We start from the raw sequence: 24,292 nt of genomic DNA, 5'->3' as shown, positions 1-24,292 counted from the left end.
CCTGCGTTTCAGAGAGAGGATGGCAGCTCCAGTGCAGGGCTTGGCCAGTGCTGCAGAGAGTGATAAGTATTATAAATAATATCTGGCCATCAATTTTGGAAGTAAATAACCGATCAAAGCCAAATAAGACTGCTATTCTCCAAACTCTTGCACTTGGATTACTTCCCTTGATCTCACCATAGCCGTCTGAGGCATGCACATGAGTGCTGTCCCCATTTTGTAGATACAGAAACTGAGATTTGGATGAGATTGCTGACACTGGATCCCAGGTTTTCTGACTCCATTTTCATGCTGCGTTCCATTCCACCATGCTTGCCCATTTCTTGTGTCATTGGATTTGAAAACTAAAGAAGAGAAATATTACTAAAGATGGTAGAACTATATTTTAGGGATCAACCATGTCCATAAAGACATTTGCAATTATGATTTGCTATAAAAATGCTAAGTACAATTTAAGTAAAAATAAGTTCCCATTTCTGAATTATTTTAGGAGCAGACACTGTGGCTGCATGTTAAAGTTCGGGTCCCATGTATCAAGAAGGCTTCTGAAGTTCATTAACCAACCTAAACCTGTAGCAGCGTTTCTGTGGAGTGCTGGAGCTGGCTCACACCCACTAGTGAGAGCCCATTGTGGGTGTCTTTTCCTCACTCTGGTTTAGCAAAGTCACATTGGTAGCCTGAAATCAGCCATGGTGCAAGAATTTACATGGAAATCAGCAAGTGCTACGGGTCAGGGTTTTTTGTTTTTTGTTTTTGTCCCAGAGAACCAGCACACCACTGCTTACAGCTAATCATGATTGGCACAAACTAAAGGTTCAGAAGTTCTCTGTCATCTGCACAGGACCATCTTCAGTGTTGATTTTGCTCTAACCACAAGTCATACCCCATTCATGGGGCCATGCCATTCCTTAAATAGGAGATTCTTCTCATCTGAGCTTGCAAAATAAGATGGATGGGTTTCTACTTAGAGTTTCTCATATTTGTGTAGTTTGCAAAGTGTTTTCACATCCCTCATCATTTTGAGCTATGTGTGGTCTCGGCGTACATCCCCTCTCCTCTTGGTAGAAGATCTGAGAAGTGATATGACCACTCCCAGGGTCATAGGACTCACCAGTGGCAGACAGACAGGGGCTTGGACTGGGTCTTCCACCTCCTTGTTCTGTGTTCCTTCCACTTGTACCAGGCCCCCTCCTTCTCTTAGGACACTGCAATACTTGCAGCTCAGGCTTCTATCTGAGGCATAGAGAAGCGATGCCTAGGAGGAGTCTGGGATATAGCTTTGTCTTAGCCCTTCACAGAAAAGGTCAGACTTGTTACCTTGGGACTAACAACTGTTAGCCCCACTTTACTGATTCCCTGCATGGAAAGGAGTCTACTTTTACTGCCCCTCTGTCCTTGGTTCTCTCTTTAATTCCTCAAAAATAACTTTAATGGGGGTGTTGTATCTTTGGGTCCTGCTGCATGTCCTGCCCTCAGCAGGAATTTGGAGCCTCCTGAATGGCCTGCGTTAATGCCCAGTTTCCTCTCTTGCACAACTCCTAGCTTTTCTACTGCCTGCGATGGAATTATTGATTGTAAACATTTCACAACACATTTTTAAAACATGCCAAAGGTCAAGACTTAATGACTCATGAGCAGTCACATTTCTGACTGCCTTGGCCCCTCAGTATGACATTGGAGAGGTTGCTTAATGGAAGTCATTGGAGAAAGAGAGGTAAAAGTTAACTCTGTCCAATCTTGGCCAGCAGAATCACTCAGTGGCTTGAAAACGTAACTCTTAGTCTTCTATTTAGTGCTTGATCTGTTGACTCACTTTGGTTTCCAATACCAAGTCTCTTGAAAAAATATAAGATGGGAAATAAAGAATTTAAGTGCTGATTTTGCCACCAACTCATTTTAGAGTCCCAGAGTCCCAGAGAGGTACTCAGCTGAAGAAAAAGGCTTAGGTGATATTGGGAAGGGGCAGGGGGGGAGCTTTGCTGCTCTGGTAGCCTGTGATTCTATACCAGTCCTTTAGAGAACAAAGACATAATCCTCATTCCTGTGGTGTAGGTAATTATTCACCTCTCTGCTTGAGGCTAAGGAGAGCTCCCTGAGGGTCAGTGTGAAAGAATGTCTCAGAGCACAGCAGCAGAGAAAGTTCCAGACCAGGAGGCAAGGGACCTGGGTTAACTTGCAACTTGGCTCCCCATAAACACACTAACACATTGTTCGACCTATTAGAGCCTCAGTTTCCTCACTCGTAAAATGGAGGCAGCAACAAATCCTTTCTTTCAGAAGGGTGTTTCAAAGATTAACTGGCCTTAATGTGTGTAAACTTTTTTGGGTACAAACATTAATGCATGGGAAGACCCACACAGTATGCTTTTTCATGGGCTAATGGTAAGTTTTATGGGAAAAGAATATTAAGGTGATATATATTTTTTCCTATACAAAAGAGCAACCAAAGTCTGAGAACTGAGAAGTGACTTATGCAGAGTCCCACAGGCAGCGTGGGTCAGAATGAGGACTTAAGCATCTGTCTCCTGACTTCTCCTCTCTTCTCTCTCCATGACAGTGTGTGGAGAAAACACAGAGAACTTAGAAAAAGAAAGAAAATATAGATCATGTTGAATAAATATCTTGGGCTTCTGATTTTCAAGGAAAGTTTTATGATTAATTGTAATGATGCTTCAAGGGCTATGCTAGCTAACTTGACTGAACTTATAAAAAAAAATTTATCCCAGAACACGTGTCATCAAACACCTGCAAGGTCTGGGCATTAGCACCAAAGCTGCTTTCGCTGTCAAATAAAAGAGGGGTGAGGGGAAGAACTTAGGTGAAAGAAGCTCTCAGAATTTAGAGTAAAAGATTCAGAGGTAATTTTGGAGAAACAGGAACACATTTCTGAAGGCTTTTAAAATTTATTTAAATGTGACTGGGAGAGTTTAGTAGTTAAAGAAGTAATGAGCACTGAGTGCCGTCTGGTGTCCAAGGCTCTTCCAGACTTGTCCCTTCTTTCTGCCTTGGTCACAGAGTCCTGAAAACCTCAAGGTGGGCTGGCTACGAGGTTGTCCCATACAAACACATGCCAAAGAACTTGTGGTTCTCACTGGAATCTCTTCTCATTAGCAGAACATGACCAAAGTTAAAGAGACATGGACCATTTGTTTCTCAATTTGAGTTCATTCATAAAAAATGGATTCTTGTGGGGAAGAGAGGGAAAGAAGGGGAAGGGTCTAGTGAAGGAACTAGTAGAAATGACCCATGGACATGGACAACAGGGTGGGGATTGACTGTGGGGGTGGGGTAGGGGAGAGCAATGGGGAAAAAATGGGACAACTAATCAAAAAACTAAAAAAATAAAGATAAAAAAGAGGACATTAGCTAAACAACCTGTGGTATATCCCTATAACTCACAGTTAGTCAAAATTGGGATTTAAATGTGTATTAAATTATATGGAAATATGTTTAAGGTATAATGTTAGATAAAAAGACACAACACACACACACACACACACAAAGTGGATTCTTTGGCCTGTTTTGGAAGTCAACCTACACCAACAGAATGGTACAGTTGGTAAATACATGGTCGCTTCCCTTTAGCTACCCATAAATTTTAAACTACAAGATCTGTTCGTTGATTTACTCATTTAACAGTTATTTAAGCAGAGCATTGGACAAGAAAACCTGTTGTTCTTGCAGGTGTAACAAGCTTTCTGAACCTCAGTTTCCTAACCTGTAGGATACTATTCATTGTCTGCTTTGCGGAATTCACTTGGTTGCTGTGAGCATCAAATGAATAAAACATGAAGTGCTGCTTAAACTCTAAAGCCTGCCATGAGAGTGAAGGATTGTTGCTACTACTCTGTGCCCAACAGTGTGCTAGGCTCCAGGAGGGTTACAAAAGAAATGTGAGAGTTGGTCTCTACCCTCCAGGAACTTACAGCTCTGTATTAGGAAACCAGGATACACCCAAATGAAAGAGATATGTAACAGCTCAAGACTGTGTTTACTACTTAAAAAATGGATAAAGACGGAGACTTCTAGTAGTATAGACAAGGAGGAGATCGTTAACAGCTGGAGAAGTTAGGAATGCCTCCTGGAGGAGATAAGGGTTGAGTTGGTGATGAAGTAGACAGAGAAGATAGAGAAGGTCTTTATGCGTGTGACACGACTGAGGCAACCGGTGGACGGTTTTCATGGTAGATCGATTTACGTGGAGTTTGAACTCCCAGTCAAGCTAGAGTTACAGATTTAAGATTTGAGGACACTTAGAGGAAAAAGAAAGTCCGAGCAGTTTTTAGACCAATGATAGGTTACAATGAAATGATTTGGAGGAGTCGTGAACAGGATAGACTTGCGGGAGACACAGGAGGAGAGAGGGCTGCTGCAAGAAGGAGTCCGGGCTGGGGGCGCTGTGGTCCTGGACCAAACCAATGGAAATGGTAAAGGAAAGAAATACACGTATGTGAAAGATAGTCCTATTTGTAGGGGGCATATAAGTCTTATTAACCTTTCCTCCACTCTTGGTGTCTAAAGTTTGGAATTTAAGTTCAATTGGGCAAGAAGAGACAAAAAGTAGGGATCATCTTTCTATGGACATTGGAGGATTCTTGAAAATCCAAGTTGATCTCACAGTGTCTATTTTTTAATCAAAAAAGAATTCAAGTTAGCCCTGGCTGCTGTGGCTCAGTGGATTGAGCGTCGGCCTGCGAGCCAAGTGTCGCTGGTTCGATTCCCAGTCAGGGCACATGACTAGGTTGCACGCCAGGTCCCCAGTTGGGGGCACGAATGAGAGCCAACCACACAGTGATGTTTCTCTCCCTCTTTCTCCTTTCCCCTCTCTCTAAAAATAAATAAATAAATGAATAAATAAATAAATGAATAAATAAATAAATAAATAAATAAATAAAATAAATAAAAACAAATAATTAAATAAAAAATAAAAAGAATTCAAGTTGCTGGCTGACCCATAAAATGAGAGGTTTTCAGAGTTAGACAAAACCATAAAGAATACCTGGCACATGCGTGGCCAATTTCAGAATTTCTGCTCCAATATTTCCAGCAAGTGCTCATCCATCCTCTTCTTGTATCTCTCTAGTGATGGCAGTTCATTACCACCTAAAGATTTTTCCCTTGGTTACATATGTTGGTGGCATCACAAATTTTTATTCTGAGTTTTTGTGAATTTTTAAATTTTCCCCCAAAGTCATAGAGTATGTGAAAGTCCTCTCACATCTTCTTTATGCGGCCATTTAATTAAAGATGCATTCTTGTTTTCCTGAGTTTTTCTTAACACCTTCATTTATAAATTATCCTCCTTTACATTAAGTAAAATGAAAAAAAATCTCATCACTTCTATTTTTATCACTTGACCCAAAGACAAGAGAGTTCAATTCTGGACCTTGTAGAAAAAAAGGAAAGGAAAAGAAAAGAAGGGGGGGGGGAGAAAAGAAGGAAAAAAGAGAAAGAAAAGAAAAGACTGTGGGAATCTTTATACTTCTTTACTTCAACCAGGGATCCCCCCAACCCCTTGGACAAAAGTCAATTCCCATTAACCCATGAAATAGATGTTTTCATCTCTTTCTTTTCGAACAGATCAGCTGGATATCTTTTCAGGGATTTGGTGTCAGAAATCAAATCCAGTGCATGGGAAGTTTGACTAGATTCAGAACAGTCTTGCCAAATAATCAGGCAGAGTAGGTGAAGTCAGGTCAGCTGGAGGGGCAGCAAAAATAAGATTTATAATGGATGTCCTGCATATTTGGATCAGGAAAAGTCTTCAGTCTAAATTTTAAGCACTTCATTTCATCAGTCAGTAGTGGATGATATTAATTTTAAAAGCTAATAATAATAATAATAATAATGATAATAATAATAAACAACCAGGGAAGCCCTGAAACTTCTTAATTAATTCAGAATCCAGGAGATTTATACAAACACGCCATTGCCCTAGGATGGTCTTGTATCATTGCCTACGCAAATTATATTGCTATGGTCTGTTTCAGGCTGTGTTGCAGAAAAACATTGGCACTCTAAAAGTTTAGGGTCGAAAAGAAAATCTTTAACAGAACATCGAAAATACTCCATCAGAACAAAACAAACAAGCAAACAAATAGAAGCAGGTCAGTTTTCTCTTTCTGGCACTGTGCAGGACCATATGCTACCAGAAATGAGAATTTATAAATAGCCTGTCACACACTTCATATTGTAGCCCTGGGACATGGTGGGGGTGGGAACGATTGCCTCACACTTAATAATAGTGACATTTCACATTTATACCAACCTCTTCTCAAAGTACCAAAGTTATTTTTTCCCTTAAAAAAAAATCTAATCTTCCTGATGCCTCTGTTAGTTGAGTAGGAGGCGGTACAATCCTTCCCACTTTACAGAGAAGATGACTGAGGTATTGAAAGGTGAAGTCACCAACTCAGGATTATAGGGTGACTCAGAGATTAGTCTTGTGCTGTTCAAAACACACTGGGTTGCCAAGTGCAGCAATATCCTGAGCTGTGAGGGCCACGAATTCCTGGGATGTTGCACAAAAAGGAGAAAGTTGTTTCCCATCACTTCCGTTTCGAAATGCACTTGCTTTTCATTTTAAGCTTTTCATCAGTTTCCAATTTTCAGGCAAATTTTTTATCATCCCTGGTGATCTATATCTGCAGACCAACCTACAGAGTCATAATAACAAGGTAATTATTCACATCTCCACAATTCCTTACACTTGAGCTGGTTTTACAATCACCGTCTCATCAGATCTATGTAACAAGCTGTCACTTAGGCAGGGCTAGAGTTATAATGAAAAGAAACAGAAGCTCAGGGTGTGAGGGAACTTTCTTAGCTGGTAAGTGCAACAGGCACTGACCAAAACCCATGACTTCTCTCTGCAGTCTGGGGTGTTTCCCTGCCAGCCACACTGCCTCCTGGGTCTAAGCAACACGGTGTGACTTGGCTGCAGTGTTTGTTACTAGGAAAAAAATGTCTCCATCTGCACTCAAGAGTGACTCTCCCACCCATTTTGATGCCTGATAGTTTCTAATTGGTTGCATAACCTGAAGGGTGAAGTCTGTAGGTAGCAAAACCTAGGAGAAGTCATTAGTAAGTTCCTTTTATAGAGGAAGGAAAAGAGTCTTGGTATACTGATGATCCAGGTGGACAGCTTAGAGATATGTGGAGTCTCTGAGGTGTTGCTGACTAGCCTTAACCCTTGTTCTGACTCTAACTCTATCTGCTCTGTACCATAGCCACTCTTTTTCCAACACCTTCAATTCCCTTGCTTTCCCCTTCATTGGGGAAAACCCCAATCCTGGTGAAATGTCATGATCATCTCAGCATCCAAATATGCCTTTATAACAACCAGCAAAAAACAACTCTCCATTGATCCTACATGTCCCTCCAGCTGCTTTCCCTTTCTTTGTTGCCTTCATAAAGTTCTGCCAAAGTAAAACGTACATTTCCATCTTCCCCTCCATCAGCTCCCGTCAACTCTGCTCCCATCTGCTCTGCTCCCTCAGCTCTGTTCCACTTTTCTTTGGGTCCTATCATCACTCCACTTAGACAGCCCTTTACAAGGTCAGTAACAATCTACATGCTTCCAAAGCCAAGATGTACTCAACTTAATGGGATGTTCAGTAGAATTCAATATGGTTGATCCTTCCTACTTTTTTAAATGTTTTCTTCTCTAGCCTTCTCTGATTCCACACTCACTGGTTTGCTCTTGCCTTCCTATCTCCTTGTATGACTCTTTCTCCTTTATATCAGATTTTGGAGATTCTTGTCTTTATTCTTTTTACACTATTCCTAGATGAATTCATTGAGCTCCATGGCTTTAATGTATTATCTATATGCAGATAACCCCAAATCTCTACCTCCATCTGACCTCGTTTGAGCTTCTGAGTTGATAACTCTAATTAAGTCTGAAATATCTAATAGGCATTTCACAAAAACTTTGACCCAAACCAAACAATTGATTTACCCCTATCTTACCCCCAATTCCTCCTCTCCAAGTCTTTCCTATCCCAATGAGTGGTATTGAGCCTTATAGCTATCTCTTCATAGTAAATAACTGAATCGTTCTGTTTTATTTTTCATTTTCTTCAAACCATATGTTTGACTATATGTTAATTTAGACTATTTTTCATCATCTCCACTGCTGAGCATCTTATTATAACTATCATGTTCTTTCTGTCCAGACTTTTGCCCCCATATCAGCTTTTCATGCAGTAACCAGAATGATGCTTCTAAATCATAAATTATAATGTCACCTCTCTGCTAAACCTTCTTACTATGAACTGTAAAACTCTACAGGGCCTGGCACCTGACTGCCTGTCCAGCATCATCTCCCTCTACTCTCAGCCTCATCCACAAAGTTTACTGGTCTTTTTCTCTCTCAAACTTGCCAATATTTTCCAATCTGAGGAACATTGCACTCGCTTTTCCTTCTGTTTGGATGTTCTTCTTTCAGATGTCCAATGGCTGTTTCATCTTGTCATTCAGGCCTCAGAACAACATCACTCCCTTAGAACAAATCCACATGGCCAATGTTGCTGAGGTATTCTTCTTTAGGATTAAGTAAATAAGTATTGTACTTCCACCCTACCCTGCTCAGACAAGTGTTTTTCTTTGGGTTAATTTTGGTGAATTATACCTTTGACTTTTACAGTGAATCAATATAAAAATTGACATTGAAATTTGTGACTACACTGTTTCTTGTGGTTTCTGAGGACATTATTTGCCATGTTATTCTAAAAGCCCCAAATGAGAAACTTTTTTTTAAATAAAGATATAACTCTTTTTTCTAAGATTATTAAGTTATTTATTTTAGGCGAGAGAGGAAGAGAGGAAGAAAAACATCAATGTGTGGTTGCCTCTTGCATGTAACTGGGGACCTGGCCCACAATGCAGGCACATGCTCTGACTGGGAATCAAACCAGTAACTCTTTGGTTCACAGGCCAGTGCTCAATCCACTGAGCCACACTAGCCATGGCTCAAATAAGAAATCCTTTTAAGTTTAAGTGCTAAAAAAGCTTTGCTTCCTTTGAAGAACTGGTAATGACACAATTGACTTTGCTCTGGCGTTTTCTTTACTTTTGTCTCTTTTAAAAATTTTTGCTTTACTAACACAAAGCTCAGAGCCAATATTTTAGCTGAATTACAGAAAATATGTGGGACTATAGTTACCTATCTAGACAGCTTGTCTAACAGAAATTTCTACAATCATAAAAATATTCTATATCTGCAGTATCCATCAGTAGCCACTAGCCACGTGTGGCTACTGAGCACTTAAAATGTGGCTAGTAAACCTGAAAAACTCAATTTTTTATTATATTTAATTATAATTAATGAAATTTAAGCTTAGTGACTACTACATTGGACAGCATGGACCTGAATACCCTATAATCTGCCTCTAAGATATTAGAGTTTATTTTTATGAACATTTTGTTATTCATTACTGTATTTCCAATAAGTTGCCTTATCCTTTGTGGCTGGTAGGAAAAAGTATGAAGAAAATACATTTTTAAAAAATTGATTATGCTATTACAGTTGTCCCAATTTCTTTTAGCTTTGCTCCCCACTGCCATTTACCCCCTTACCCTCCAGCATTCCCAACCCCCTTAATTCACGTCTATGGTCATGCATATAAGTTCTTTGGCTTTACCCTTTCCTATACTATTCTTAACATACCCCTGTCTATTTTGAGCCTACCAGTTATGCTTCTTAGTCCCTACACCATTTCCCCCTTTTTTCCCCTTCCCCCTCCCAGTTGATAACCCTCCAATTGAATTTCCACCTCTATGATTCTGTTCCTATTCTGGTTGTTTGCTTAGCTTTTTGTTTTTTATGTTTTAGATTCTGTTGTTGATAGTTGTAAGTTTGTTGTCATTTCAATGTTCATAATCTTGATCTTCATTTTCCTTAAATAAGTTCCTTTAACATTTCATATAATAATGGCTTGGTGATGATGAACTCCTTTAGCTTTACCTTCTGCCCTTCCATTCTAAATGACAGCTTTGCTGGGTAGAATAATCTTGATTGTAGGTCCTTACTTTTCATCTCCTTGAATACTTCTTGCCAATCCCTTCTTGCCCACAAAGTTTATTTTGAGAAACCTGCTGATAATCTAATAGACACCTTTTTGTAGGTAACTCTCTGCTTTTTTATAGATGCTTTTAGGATTCTCTCTTTATATTTAACCTTTGCTATTTTAATTATGAGGTGTCTTGGTGTGGTCCTCTTTGGGTCTAGCTTGTTTGGGACTCTGTGTACTTCCTGGAATTGTATGTCTATTTCCTTCACCAAATTTGGGAAGTTTTTCTTCATTATTTTTTCACATAAGCTTTCAATTTCTTGCTCTTCCTCTTCTCCTTCTGGCACCCTTATGATTTGGATGTTGGCACATTTAATATTGTCCCAGAGGTTCCTAAGCCTCTCCTCCTTTTTTTTTTTTTTTTTTTTCAATTCTTATTTCTTCCTTCTGTATTGGCTGACTACATATTTCTTCCTTATGTTCCAAATCATTGATTTGAACCCTGGTTTCCTTCCCTTCACCCCTGGTTTTGTGTGGATTTTCCTTCATTTCACTTAATATAGCCTTCATTTCTTCCCTATTGTACTTAATTTTGTCTGTCAAGTCTGTGAGCATCCTTATCACCAGCATTTTGAACTGTGCATCTGTTAGGTTGGCTATCTCCTCATCGCTTAGTTCTCCCACTGGAACCTTGATCTTCTCTCTCCTTTGAGCCATACTTCTGTCTCCTCAACTTGGCAGCCTCCTGTGTTTGCCTCTGCATCTTGGGTAGGGCTGTCGCATCTGTTACATTGTAAGGCGTGGAGCCTTAGGTATTCATCAGTGTGGTGGTGACCTGTTTCCCCACGTTGTGACTCTGTATATGGAGGAGGGGTCTGAGAAACAACAATGCCACCTGTTCAGCAATCATTTCTTTTCCACTAAACATACAGACTCTGCCGAGGGACTGGCAGCTCCTTCTGCTACCCCAACCCCCACCGGTTTTCTCAGTCAGAAGCAATGTGTCTTTATTTTCCCCCAGTGATGGAACTGTGAGCCTACCTGTCTGGTTCAGGGCTGTGATAGTTCCTCAGGTTTCCTTTCTGACTTTTTAAATGTGTGACTGCATTTCCCACCAGCTGGCCCCAGCCACTGTGCTGACACTGCTGCTGGTGTGGGTGTCGCTGCTACTGGTGCTGCCATGGGTGTTGCCACCCCTGTTCCGCCATCACCGTCTCCAGTGTTACTGCCCTGGAGCTCCATCCCAGCTCCACCCCTCCTACCTGTCTGGATGAATATTTCTGCTTTATTTCTCAGTTGGAGTTCCCTTCAGTCTGATTTTCTGGAACTTTTGATTGATTTTTATTGTTTTTGAAGTAGATTTATTCTTTTTTATTTGTGAAGGAAGATGCAGTATATCTACCTGTGCCTCCACCTTAGCCAGAAGTCCAGAAAACACATTTAAATGAGTGACTGACCTTGTAGGGCAAGTCAGCATGTTTACAGGCTGTGTGACATGGTCAGTGTGTGCAGACATAAATCTTATGTCTCTTTTTGAGCTCTGGAAAGAACACCATTAGCGAGTCTGAGATTCAAGTTCTAGTTCTCATTCTGCTGTTGAGCATGAAGTGTGGCTCTGAATGAACCAGAGATTCAATATGTTCACATGTAAAACTGGACTTCTGGGTTGATATGGTACCTTTGGCACCTGGGGTGCCGGATGTGTAGGCACTGTGCCCATTCCTCTCTACCTTCTGAAGCCAAGGAAGTTGGCCCTTGGCTACCTGCTTAGAATATGAGGGAAACCTTCAGAATGTCATCTCACTTATGCCCATGCTTGAGACAGGATAACTGGTAAACCACTTCAAAATTGATCAGAGAAGAATGACCTATCCTAAATACTGAGGATTTGGATTTTTAAAAATATATAGAGAATGATGCATTATTCCCTTTATTATATAAAAGCACAAGACTGAAACTAGAGGACTTGTATTCTAGTCCCAGCGCAGTTACTAAGTAGCTGTGTGAGTCTGATCAAGTCAAAGTTTTCTCTTCTCTCAAATGAGAGTATTGGACCAGATGACCTTTAATTTCCTGTCTCACACTAGCCGTAATAATAATAGATAACATTTACTGAGTTCTTAGAATGTGCCGAGGTATATTATCCTATTTAGATCTATGGAGGTTGAAAATATTGTTTCCATTTTCAAGACAGAAGAAACTGAGCTTTAATGTTTCCTGAGGACATAGAGTTGGGCAAATGGTGGATTCTCTATCTAAATATCTTTGTTCTGGTTTCAGTACCCACATTTTTACCTGTCCTGCCCTTTCTAAAATGTTGTGTGTGTGTGTGTGTGTGTGTGTGTGTGTTTTAAATAGGCCAGAACACCACTGTTTTTCTGGTTAAACAAGAAGTTGTCTTAATCATTCCAACCAAAACTTCCTAAACCTGGACCCCAGCAGGCCCTTGGAGGCCACAAAGGACCTAGCACAGCCAGAATTAATAGGTTGTTGCCACAAAACTAGAGCAGCCTTGTTCATTTGCCCAGTATGCCATACAAATAAAATCACTTTCTAAGTATGCCATGATATGAAAAATGTTGGGAAGCATGTGGGCTTAGACATATGTTATGACTCACTAGCAAGGTTTAGCTGGGACTTTTCACAAGTCATACCACACACATTTCACAATTCTACCCTGAGGGGATGCTTTATCCCACAAATCTCAATCATCATTCCTTGCCAGTGGGATATCTCAGTCATCCCTAGATCTCCAACATGTTCATCTCAGTAACTGACCCTAAGCTGATCCTCAATAGAGAAGTTATCTTGTTATACAGCACTGTTCCTATGTTGGTTAGAATCCTAGAAAGTTAAAGTCTGAAGGGACTTTAGAAATTTTAAGTCCAACCCAAAGAGTGTAGAGGGTCTTCTCAAGGTCAGTTTCCAAGTTGGAAACAAAACTCTGGTCTTTCTCATGCCTAGTCCAGGGCCTCCCTCTCCCCTCGACCCCCAACTGGTAGTCAGAACTACTTCTTTGGGAGATGCTGCAGAGAAAACATAACTGAAATTTCATCTTGCCTCTTCAGATGTCAGAAGCAATGGAACCTCAGTGGTAGGAGAACCTACCTCCCCTGGCTCTATCAAAGGCCACAGACGCATGAGAACCATCCAGCCTGGCCTGAGCCACATGCCTGAAGGCCACAGCAGTGCTCAGGAAAGTGAGAGGAAGTGGAAACGTGCAAGCAGAAGGCTCAAAGCAACGGGCTCACCACCGGAAAAAAAAATAAAAATAAACTTGCTCAGAAATAGTGTAATTGATATGCAAAGAAGATCAAAACAAGGGTTTTAAAATATCTTGTCTGCTTTAGAAGGTGGGGGTGGTAAATGAAGCGAGGTTGCAAATGCATATTGGGGAGTGTTAGTGCGATGGTTCTCTGCAGGCTGCCAGGCTTTGGGAGCTTGGGACTCAAGGGTATTTCAGATGAAAACATGGAAGGTAGACATTTTTATGGGTAGCTCAGGGGCAGAATTGGATTCAGCAACAAGAACCCTGGAGTCCTCAGCCCCAAAGTCCTCCCTCCCCAACTCCCTTGCTGTTCCCTGAGACTCTGCCCATTTGGATTCATGGACATTTATCTCAGGGCAGGGCATTAAGGGCATTAAGAATCAGATAAGCCAGCAGTGGAGGCACTCGGAAGTCCACCCAACCTGGCTGCACTTCAAGGCTCAAGTAACAGTTTGGAACCAATATTCCAGGGTTAAGGGCTGGGGCTTAGCAAACTCATGGATGACAAATTCCCTGGTCTTGCAAAGTGCAATTCTCTTTCCTCTCAGTGTGTTGTGAAGAACTTCAGAACTTCACTCTCTTTAAAAGAAAAGTTTTATTTTGAAACTGGTTCCTGAAATAGGAAACCAAAAGGCTAGTGATGGCCTTGCTGACTGTTTATAGCCAATGTAACCATCCCTAATAATAGCTCGAGAACCATGGGCCCTTTCAGCATCAGAGGGCCACCAGTCAACAGCGTAAGTACAAAAGGGAGCATTCACTCCTCTATGGGTCCAAGGGGTCTCATGGACTTTAGTAGAGGAAAGACACTAGGCAGGAGTAGAAAGAAGGGAGTAGCCTGGTCTTTGGAAATTAACTATCCCTCATTTAAATCCAGCATTTACACTAACAAAGCACAATTACATCCATTATCCAGTGAGGTAGTCTGGGAAGGGGCAATCACTCACATTTGCCAGTTGAGGAAACTGAGGGTACTCTAGAGACCCAGAATGCTGGCACTCTACTCTCAGTGCTGCATGTTCATTATAGGAACCTGAGATGCGAACCAGGCCCCTTTGATTTGAACTGGAGTCATCCCTTTCCACTCCCTCCTCCTCCTCCCCATTCTTCTCCTCCTTTGACAAAGGAGGGCACATTTAATAGTTTAGTATTTTTGATCCAACATTTTTGACTGTTCCTTGGTTGGTCATGAGAAGTCAAATCATACCCCACACTCTTCTTGAACCTGATATCGTAGAGAAATACCAATAGATGCAAGTGATGATCTTTTTCCAACATGCAAAGCCCAGCCCTGGGCCAAGATGAAAAATGGCAGGTAGAATCTACCTTCAATTCCTACTGATGCAGGTTTCTTTCTAGGCCCAGAGGTAATGTGGTTAATACAGGCTGTGGAATTTCACAGGACAGAGTTCACTGTGGACTGAGGGTGTCTAGGGGAGACTTCTAGCAGGAGGTAGCCTTCAATGAAGCAACATCTTGAAGGGTAAATCAGGGTTGAAGCATGGGGAGGTCTAAAGAAGCAACAGGATAAAGGTACAAAGGTTTAAAAAGTGCATAGAATATTGTAGGAAATTCACACAGACCAACCTAGCTGAAGCCATGGAAATAATTCTGGGGAGACACTTTGGAGTCACACTGAAGAGGTTCTTCAAAGCCCAGCTGAATCATTGGAATCTTATCCTGCAGGCATATAGGAGTCTCTGAAACTTTGTAAATGTGAATAATCGAAAAAGAAGAATATTCTATAAATTTCTCTTTAGCTGGGTATGCAAGATGGATAATAAGGAAAAGAGCTGGGAGAAGGAAGATCACAAGAAACACTGGACTTGGAGTCAGAGGTTGACTCTCCTTTCTAACTACACAAACTTGGTCAGATCAGTCCCAGATATATGCATAAATACATATAATTATCTCCTCTTTAATGTGAACACCTGCTCTGCCTATCCTTCAGGGGGGTCTTGGACATCACATGCAGTGAGGTTAAAATGCTTTGTAAACTATAAAACTGCAGAGCAAACATGGGAGATAATGACCCAGACTGGCAGGATTCCATGGAAGCATGTGTTGGTTTGGTGACCCTGAGGATGAAGGGTTGGGGGAGGGGAAGATTGAGTGAATGGTAAGTCTCCATTTGGGGGCATCTTCCCTCTTGGGAGATATCTTGGTTCTCCCTGGCACCTGCTGTGTCACCTGGAACAGACTAGGGGCTAACAGAAGATGGAGACATGTCAAGATGGTTGTCAGGAGTCAAAGAAATCCCTCAGGTGCCTAGTAAGTTCCTCAAGGGAAAGGAAAAAAAAAAAAAAAAAAAAAAACCACAAAGCTAGCTTTTCAATTTCAAGCTTGAAATAAAAATAAACAGTTGGGATACTGTTTTGCAGAGTTGCTGAGTAATTGTGAAAGGCAAGGAAGAGTCAGTTTGCACAAGGTGATTGCTCAATGGCAAGGTCTTGCCAGTGGAGGTGTCAGGAAGGTGCAAGCAGAAGTCAGCTCAGCTATTCTCAGTGGCTGCTCACTGGAAGGCAGGCCATGGCATCTTGGACAAGAAGGGTTAATCCAAATGAGTAGAGTGAAAATTGCTGAACTGATACTAGGTTGGAAGGGTTGGGAGAGAACCATCTGGGCTTGCAGCCAACTCTGGGCTTCTAGTAGAAGCATTTCACAACCTCCTCCTTTCTTCATGGTTATGTCCTTGGATTAAATAGCCAGTAGGGGCATTTGGGGGCCACGGACAGTGTACTGGACTGAGGGCCAGGCCTGGCTTTATCACTGCCTAGTCGTGTGACGCTCCCTCTGGGGGCCAGGTTAGACTAGACTGCATGATCCCTGGGCCTCCCTTCATATCTAGACTCCTGGGAGGCTTGGGACAGGCCAGTTTGTCTTTTCAGGTTGGAATTCAGAGAGGACAGCTACTGTGAGTAAACTGACCTACAACCTAGAGCGTCTGGATCCTGTGACTAGGCTTTAGCTCTGGCCATGACAGCAACATGGGGAATTTCAAATGAGGTCAGCTTGGGACAGGGACAACTGTGCGCCTGCCAACCAAGTCTTGTGGTTCAGATAAATCAGAAAGCTGGGACCCCTCTGAGTTCACCTTCATCTAGCTGTGGAGTTCCATGTAACTGGGAGTAGAATGTCCCTAATCAATTCCATATAAAGGGCAGTATCTTCCCTCTGAGTCTGGGAGAGAATAAGTCCCAGATCGTTCCACTCCCACTCCTATTTTTCTTCTCCAAGTCCCATAAAAGAGGATTTTTTTTCTTCCCTTTTCCTATTTCCCAAGCAGATTCTCAGCAATTGGGATAAATGCAGCAGTTTCTCAGAATCATTTCTCCTCTCCCCACCCTGTTTTTCTGTGACTAAGAATAGCCCTGGTTCAGACTTTGAAAAGTAGAGTGTTGGGGTATGAAGATAAAGTTCATAGAGCTGACCAGCTGGTCCCTCTGGTTGCCCAGGCTGTGCTGTGTGTCCATGCAGACAGAGTTTACAGTGAGCAGTTATACCTCATTTCTGAAAAGAAACCCATTACTCCCAAGTAGCTCAGGATAACCACCTACTTTCTCTGGCCCAAATGAAAGAAATATTTATTGAGAACCTACTAAATGCCAGGATCCATTTTTAGATGAGACAAGCGAGCCAGCAGTAGACGAGTCAGAGTCCCTGCTTCCAGAGAGGAAGACCAAGATAAGTGGAAAAACTCTATAATGACATGTAGAATATGGGAGTGGCCATAAGCACAGGGAGACTTCAAAAGAAGGAGAGAGAGAGCTGTGTGGAAGGGATGGCTTGAGATAGAACAATCATAAACATTAACATCATTATTATGGTTATTATTATAGCTGTCTTTTATTGAGCTCTTACTGTGTTCACGATACTGTGCTAAGTCCTTGTTTATCTTAGTTTCTCTTTAGTAAAGTCCTTCCTTCTTAGATAGCATCATTAGTTGAGGAATATGAAGCTCAGAGAAGGTAAGTAACTTTCCCAAGGCCACCCAGCTAGTAAATGATTAGAGCCCATGGTTTCCATGGAGGTGAGGTATTCCTAATGGAAGACAAAAAAATGACACTTTGGAGTGGAAAAACAGAACACAATTTTGATTGAGTAGGGGAGCATGGGCAATAAGACTAGTGCAACTTGAGGGCCAGTGAGGAGTTTGACTTTGTCATGGAGGCTGTAGGGAGACTGGGAGTGTTGGAGCAGGACAATGGCATGATGAGAAGCTGGTTCTTGGAGTGGTAATTTAGCAGCAAGTGCACATGGACTTCATGAAGTATCAAAGGCAAAGGGGTGGGGGAGCTGAGAGACTGGAGTAGAAGATGAGAGTGATGAGGGCTTGAGTTACAATGGCAGAGGGACAGAGAGGAGCAACCTGAATCTGAACACCTGCCCATCCTTGCTCTCCTGTGAGGTGGCTGGCACTTTCCTCATCTTCAGCAAGCAGTGCATTTTTTAAATTACAACTCTTTGTACACATCCAATTTGTACTCTTTTTCCATCACTCTCTTCTTCCCAAAGCAGCAGAACCAAATGAATCAGAGTTCTTTTAATGGAATCAGGGTCTGAAGGAAAATATCTGGGTGGAACCAAAGGCATGATTCTCTGAGTCCTCAGCCACCTTCAGGAGATCATGCAGGTGGTGGGTCAGAGAGAGACAGAGAGGGAGTGTGAATGCAGGACTGCTGGAGGACTCCTCAGCAGGAAGTCTGACAGGAGCCCCGAGGACACTGCCAGTGGGCACCCTCTCTATTTCCAAGCTCCAGGGGGGTCGCCTACAATGGCTTTGACTAAGACCAAGGCATAAATGAGGGTTGCAGAAGTTTTTGCCTCAGGTAAGTATAGCCACTGTGCTCAAGGTCTTCCGGTTCCTTCCAAAGACCTGTTTTGACGTCTTAGAGGACAGCGCAGGGTAGCATTTCCAGACCTAAATTTCCCAGCAAGAAATGCTATCACCATGATAGTGGGGAAAAAAAACAAAACAAAACAAAACCCTAGAGACCATTTAATCCAATCCATGATTGTTGAGAATATACATGATTCACACCATCTCCTGTCTTGGTTTGTTTATTTTAAACACACAGTGCTTGTTATATCCCAGGTACTGTTCTATTCTAAGCACTTTATAAGGCATTAATTTTCAATTCTCAGAACAATCTTTATAAATATATTTACCCTATTTTACTGATGAGGAGACTGAGGCACAGTGACTTAAAGTAGGTTGGACAAGGCTCATAGTGATTGGTAGAACCAGGATTGAGCCCAGGCAGTTTGACTAATGGGCCAAACTCTGAACCCTTACACTTTGCTACTCTTTATTCTAAAATTCTAGAATAGAGTCTTCGTACAAAATAAAAAAAGGGGGGGGTGTCAGAGCAAATCATTTCTAAAGTTGCACCAAGCTCTAATACTTTGTGATTCAGTGGAATCAGTAAGTGGGTAGGGCTTAGGCTGTGAGTAATCAGTGGGCTGTTAAATATGCTCTGATGTGACACAAATACCTGGTGTCTGTTAATTTCACTGATCTCTGGCATTGGCTTGCCACCACCCCAGCTGTGAATTGGGTGGGTGTGCTGACCCATTGTGGAGCCCCATATCTTCACATTAAGGACCCACAGATTTTGCACCTGTTTGCAAACCTCTAGAAAATGAGATTGTGAAAATAGTGCTCAATCCAAGTAAATAAATGAGATGAGGAAGTTAACTGTAAAGATTTGGGTTGCAAGGGTTCAGTGATTCAGCAAGATAAGGACAGGAGGAAATACTTGGCCTTGCGTAGTGGGCATGGAGGTAGGCCAGAGGCTTCAGTTTCCTTAGAGAGGAGGGTGAGGAAGATGATTAGTTGTTGGCAATGGGGTTACTTAAGTGGAAGAAATTTAACCTTTCTAGTGGCCCAAATGAGAAAGGCTCTGTATGGGAATACAATCTCAAATTTCCTAGTTTGTTTAAACATGCAAAGGGGATATGGCTAAATTCACATTGTGGATTCCCCAGTGATGAGGCAGTTGGTTGAATGGAAAGCACATTGGCATGGTATTGGGCCATCTGAGTTCCCACCCTGGATCTGCCAACTATGTAAGAAACAGTAGATAAATCACATCCCACTTTGGCCTCAGTTTACCTATAATAGCATGATTATTTGTTAAGTACTTGGCATGCTGGAAACTGTTCTCAAAGCTTGACATGTATGACCCTATCTTATTCTTTTACTGGTACCAAGGGGGAGGCACTATAATTATCACTGTTACCCAGAAGAGGCAAAGGAGGCTCAGAGAGGTGAAAGAAACTTTCCCAAGATCATACACTAAGCAGTAGAGCTGGGATGGTTCCCACATTGACTAACTACCTCCAATGTTCTGCGATACCACATTGTACCATCCATGTCTTTATATAGAGAGTGATGGGCTCTCTGGATGTACTACATACAATTCTATTTAGGATATTTGTGTTGAAGATGGCCCTTCCAGATGCATTCAATGGCTTTGCTCAACATTGGGCTCTGGATTCAGTTCATCTTTGCTACCACCAACTCCTCTGGCAAGTCACCTCTCTATTCCTAGTGATAAGCACTGTGCCCAACATGTAGTTGGTGCTCAGTGAACATTTGTTGAACAAATATATAGAGAAACAATTGAAACTGTTGGAGCAAAAAAGCAGTTGAAATAATGGGAAATACAAGAGAAGCAGAACAGAATTAGCTCAGTGGAGTGTTAGGTGGTCCAGACAGGCTGAAAGCTAGAGATCTCCAGCTTTTAAGAGTTAAGGTTTTTGCTTTCATATTTCAGGCTGCAGTGTGGCATGTGATCCCCTTGTAACAAACTTTTCATTGAGGAGTCCATGTATGGAAGTGTCTGCTGAAATCTGCCCCATAGGGTCCACCTGCTGAAGAAGGGCCTTGAGAGCAGAGAGCCCAATTCTGCCAGCTCTCAGGGTGGCCTTGGCAAGCCCATCAGCCTCCTTCAGCTGCCTTCCCTCCTGTATCCAATTCATCCTCAGTCCATGTGGGGTTGAGACTAAGCCCTCAACCTGTTTCGCTCTTGCCCAAGATTTTCTTTCTTCACAGGGAGCATATCAAGCTTTGGTCTTTTCTGCCACCCACTATCTATGACATCTTACCTGTCCTGTGTTCTGTGCCCTCAAGGTCCTGTCCTCTGCTAAGTGACATTTATCCTGTTAACATAAAAACAAAAAAGCCTTTCAAACTCAGGGGTAAATGCGCATTTACTTGAGATCAATAACAATAGCTACTTGGGAATTGTTAATTCAGGCAGAAGTCCAGATAATGTTCCAATTAAGAGAAAAAAGGAATGGGTATTTATGAGAAGGGAATGGGAAACAATTACATCAATAGAAGGGAGGTGTTTCTATTGGTGCAGATACTAAACAATGATGTAAATTTTCAGTCCAATAGTCATCAGTCCAGTAGTCATGACTGCTTTTTTGTTATCTTTTCAAACAATTCTTTTGTAAGGCACAAGGTTGCTTAGGCCCTGTATTAACATTCCAAAGATCTGAGGCATAAGATGTGCAAGGCAGTCCCTCTGGACTGGCAACTCTAGCTCCACTTTTAAGTGACTCCATTTATATTATTGTTTATAATTCTCAGCTACTCTGATGAACACACACACTTGCTGGAGAGCTCTTGGATATTTATGTACTCTGTGCTGGTAAAATATTCACACTTTACCATGCCCTTGAAGTCATAGTTAATGATGGGACTTTTCAGCCCTGTGGTAGGTGTGTGGAGAAAATTTTTATTAATTAAAATCACAACAACCACCAATACAATGGTGGTTGTCTTCTGTCTCATTTGACTGTCATGTGCAAAGGCAGGCAAGAGGGTCACCATGGGACTGTGAGAGAAGACCTGCGTGGCCCCAGCTCTGCCACTAATTGCGTGGCCTTTTCCTCGGTTTCTTCTTTTTATATGAGAAGATTGATGAGATGATTCTAGGTCTTCTTTGACTTTCACCTTCCTCAACTATAGGTATTAGGAGCTGTGTTTTATAGACAGCAAATGAGATTTTGGTGGCCCAACCTGTCCGGAATCCATGGCATTCTTATGTGGCTCCCCTGTGTGTAAGTGCTGCCTGTCCTGAGACAGGAAGTACAGGGATTATTATTATACTCATTTCACAGACAAAGACACAGAGACTCAGATGAAATGAATTGTTTAGGGTCACACACAGTAAAATGGAAGAACTCTGATTTAAACCCAAACCCCAGAATGGCCAACCTTTCCTGTGGGATTAGTAGGGTTGCCCTTGGTCTGGTTTGTCTTGTACACTCCCGAGACCTAAGGCCAAATTGGCTCCCAGAGTGCTGCAGCTGAGCTCCAGGGTGACTCCACTCTGGGAGGACAGGGCTCCCACTTCCCCCTCAAAGTTCAGCCCCTCAGACTCAATGCCATGCCCCCGTTCACCAATTTCTTGGCTATCATAGCTACCAGAAGCTATGTGCTAGCTGTTCTGTTGGACCCTTCACTCTCCCTCCTTCTCTTCTCATCTCTCCAGGAGGTTAATTTTAATGGAGACCAGTAGGTTCCCTGCCCGCTGGTTGAATTAGCCCAGCACTAATCGGTGATTGGAGGGTGGGAGAATGGAGAAGTGAGGCTGTTTCTTCCTCTAGTCCCTTCTTTGCTAGCAGTAGGTTGGCAATAGCTGTATGCCTCTGTCGAAGAACATAGCTCCAATCAGCCCTGTACTAGTTTACAAACACTAAAATCTGGTATCTATCTCTCCCTTTGCCCTTTCGGGTCGAGGACTGGTGACCGGTCCCAGTTGTTGTTAGCCTTAGGGTGCATCACTGTCTCTTGGTTTCTCTTAACGCTGCCCACGCCTTTGTAAATTACCCTTTAATTAATCTCTTTGGTCACTCTCTTTTGAGTGTGTCCTCTGCTTTCTCCCATGACCATGACTAATCTGTGCTGCCTCATTCTTCTTTGCCTATAGTCTTCTACTTCTTAAAAGTATCTATAATCCCAGGCTTTTAACATGAAGATCTGCAGATATTGATTCTTGCAATGTTTAACCAAAAAAAATAAAACCAAGCTTGAGGAAGAAACAAAAAGTTGGGGTTGCATGGGGGTATGGTAAAGGGCACAGAGTTTAAACCTGGAAACCGAAGACCCAAGTTTAACACTTACTAGCTCCGTCGTTTTACCAACTCACCTGGCCCTTCCATTAAATAGAAATAAGAATATTTTCTGCCTTACCTTTCCCATGAGCCTCTTGGGAAGATCAAATGAGGCAATGTCAGCGGAAGTACGCTGTAAATGATGAAGCATTTTCTGAGCTTTAGGTGTTAACTGTTGTTGTTTTTAATCATACAGGGCAATTGAACAAAATCCTCAAAAGGCCATGTGCTGCATTTTCCATTGCACTCAGATTTCCCTGTCGCTTCTGTACCTCCTGGATTAGAAGACCTGGCATTTGTGGAATCCAAGATTAACATCCAGGGAGGCTTGGCCAAGCATGGGCCACATGCGCATAGCTAAAAATACCTCTGACCGCAATGGGAGCATCTCAGTCCTAAAGTGGGGGTTTCTGAGGGACAGGGATGGTGTGTGAGGAAAATGACTTCCATCCTCTGTCATCTGGGGTTAGGAGAGGGCAGAGAGAAGGTGACTGTCACAAGGCCATCCTTTTCAAGAGCCATTGGGAACAAAGGATTTATTTCTCTGTCTCTCTCTTCTGTGTTTTTGGGTGGCAGATGGGGGTGGAGAGAAGTTTCCTGAACCTCTCGTATTTTTCTGTTAGAGTGAAGGCTATGCCTTAAACCTCTTCTTCACGGCTAAGCCTCTTAGGAATTTTCTCAGACTACCTTGTGGAGATAATAGATAGCTACAGCTAGAGGGAGATAAGAAGGAGATAATCCTAGGATCTTGATGTGGAGCTGATTGCAGAAGCTGACTTCAATTGAGAAGAGGAGAGTCTAATCTAGGCACCTCAATTTAATATCTCTGGGGATAGGGAGTGGTGAGGCTCATAGTTTCTCTGTCCTAAGAATCGGTGGTTTTCAAACCATAACCATTGGAGCTCTAGACCCTTGCTACTTAGTAGGGCCCATGGATTGCCAGCATCTATATCAACTAGAAGATTGTCAGAAATGCAGAGTTTCAAGTCCCATCCCGGACTTCTGATAAATCTGAGTCTGCATTTTAACTGGATCCACTTTGCACATTAAAGTTTGATTAACAATGTTCTAGAATCCCTCTGAAATACCTTAGGGGTCACTAATAATGCTCTCCATATGGGGTCCCATAAGACAAAACATTTGGAAAAAGAGTTTCATTTGCAGTAAAAAGAAAAATTTTTTAAAAGGTTGAAATCAAAGTGGTCTTTCACTTCTTTTGGTAGAAAAAGAAATTCTGCTGATATAGGACCCTGCTCCCTGTCACTCCAGGGACCAGCACCCCCCCACCCCACTTCCGCCCCTACTGCCCTGCTTTTCCCTTTAGCTCCTTGATGCCTAACACAAGTTTGGAAAGGGGGAGGCTCCGTAAATGAAGGGCTGTATGAAGAGACTAGTGGGACATCAGAGTGATTCTCAAATCCTCTCAGAGGGTCTAGACTTGACAAGACTGTCTGGTGAGGCATTGGTGACAAAAAAGAAGCTTGTCAGGACCTGGGAATTTAGAACCCTTTGAAAGGGGAGGGCAGAAGGGTGCAGAGGTTTCTTCTCTGTAGGTGGAATTATGCAGGGTGCTTAGTGTTCATTGTATGAAGAACAGCCTGGCAGGAGCTGTGAAGAGATAAGTCTGCTTCCAGCTGGGATCTGGGCACAGCCCCGTGGCAGCAGGTTTTCAGGATTTCCAGAGGGAGTGCTTGGCGGCCAGCAGCCCTGTCTTTTCCGTTTCATTTTGTTGCAACTGTAAATATCTGTGATTTGCATTCCCTTCACATTCTACCTTGAAGGAGCTCAATGCATTCTGCTGTGACCCCCCCCCCCCAGAACTGTTCAGGGTTTCCATTTTACAGAAGGGAAAATTAAAGCTTTAAGAAGCCACACAAGGGCA

At 42.3% G+C, this 24,292-nt stretch overlaps 1 long non-coding RNA gene across 2 annotated transcripts; it reads right to left on the bottom strand.

Moving 5' to 3' along the window:
* Positions 1-2,479: 2,479 nt before the first annotated feature.
* Positions 2,480-22,662, bottom strand: LOC150021062 (uncharacterized). 2 transcript variants are annotated; one of them, XR_016511831.1, is made up of 3 exons: positions 22,490-22,662; positions 20,392-20,445; positions 2,480-2,546 (listed from the first exon to the last, which is right to left on the bottom strand). It is a non-coding gene; the product is annotated as an uncharacterized LOC150021062 (long non-coding RNA). The 2 variants fall into 2 exon arrangements; XR_016511828.1 differs by lacking the exon at positions 2,480-2,546 and adding an exon at positions 5,006-5,386.
* Between the last annotated feature and the right edge of the window lie 1,630 nt (positions 22,663-24,292).

The sequence above is a fragment of the Furipterus horrens genome, unplaced genomic scaffold (genome assembly GCF_987537825.1).
Source record: "Furipterus horrens unplaced genomic scaffold, mFurHor1.1.pri manual_scaffold_1, whole genome shotgun sequence".
NCBI lineage: Eukaryota > Metazoa > Chordata > Mammalia > Chiroptera > Furipteridae > Furipterus > Furipterus horrens.
Note: the sequence above shows the minus strand (reverse complement) of the source record. Positions and strands in the feature narration are given on the sequence as shown.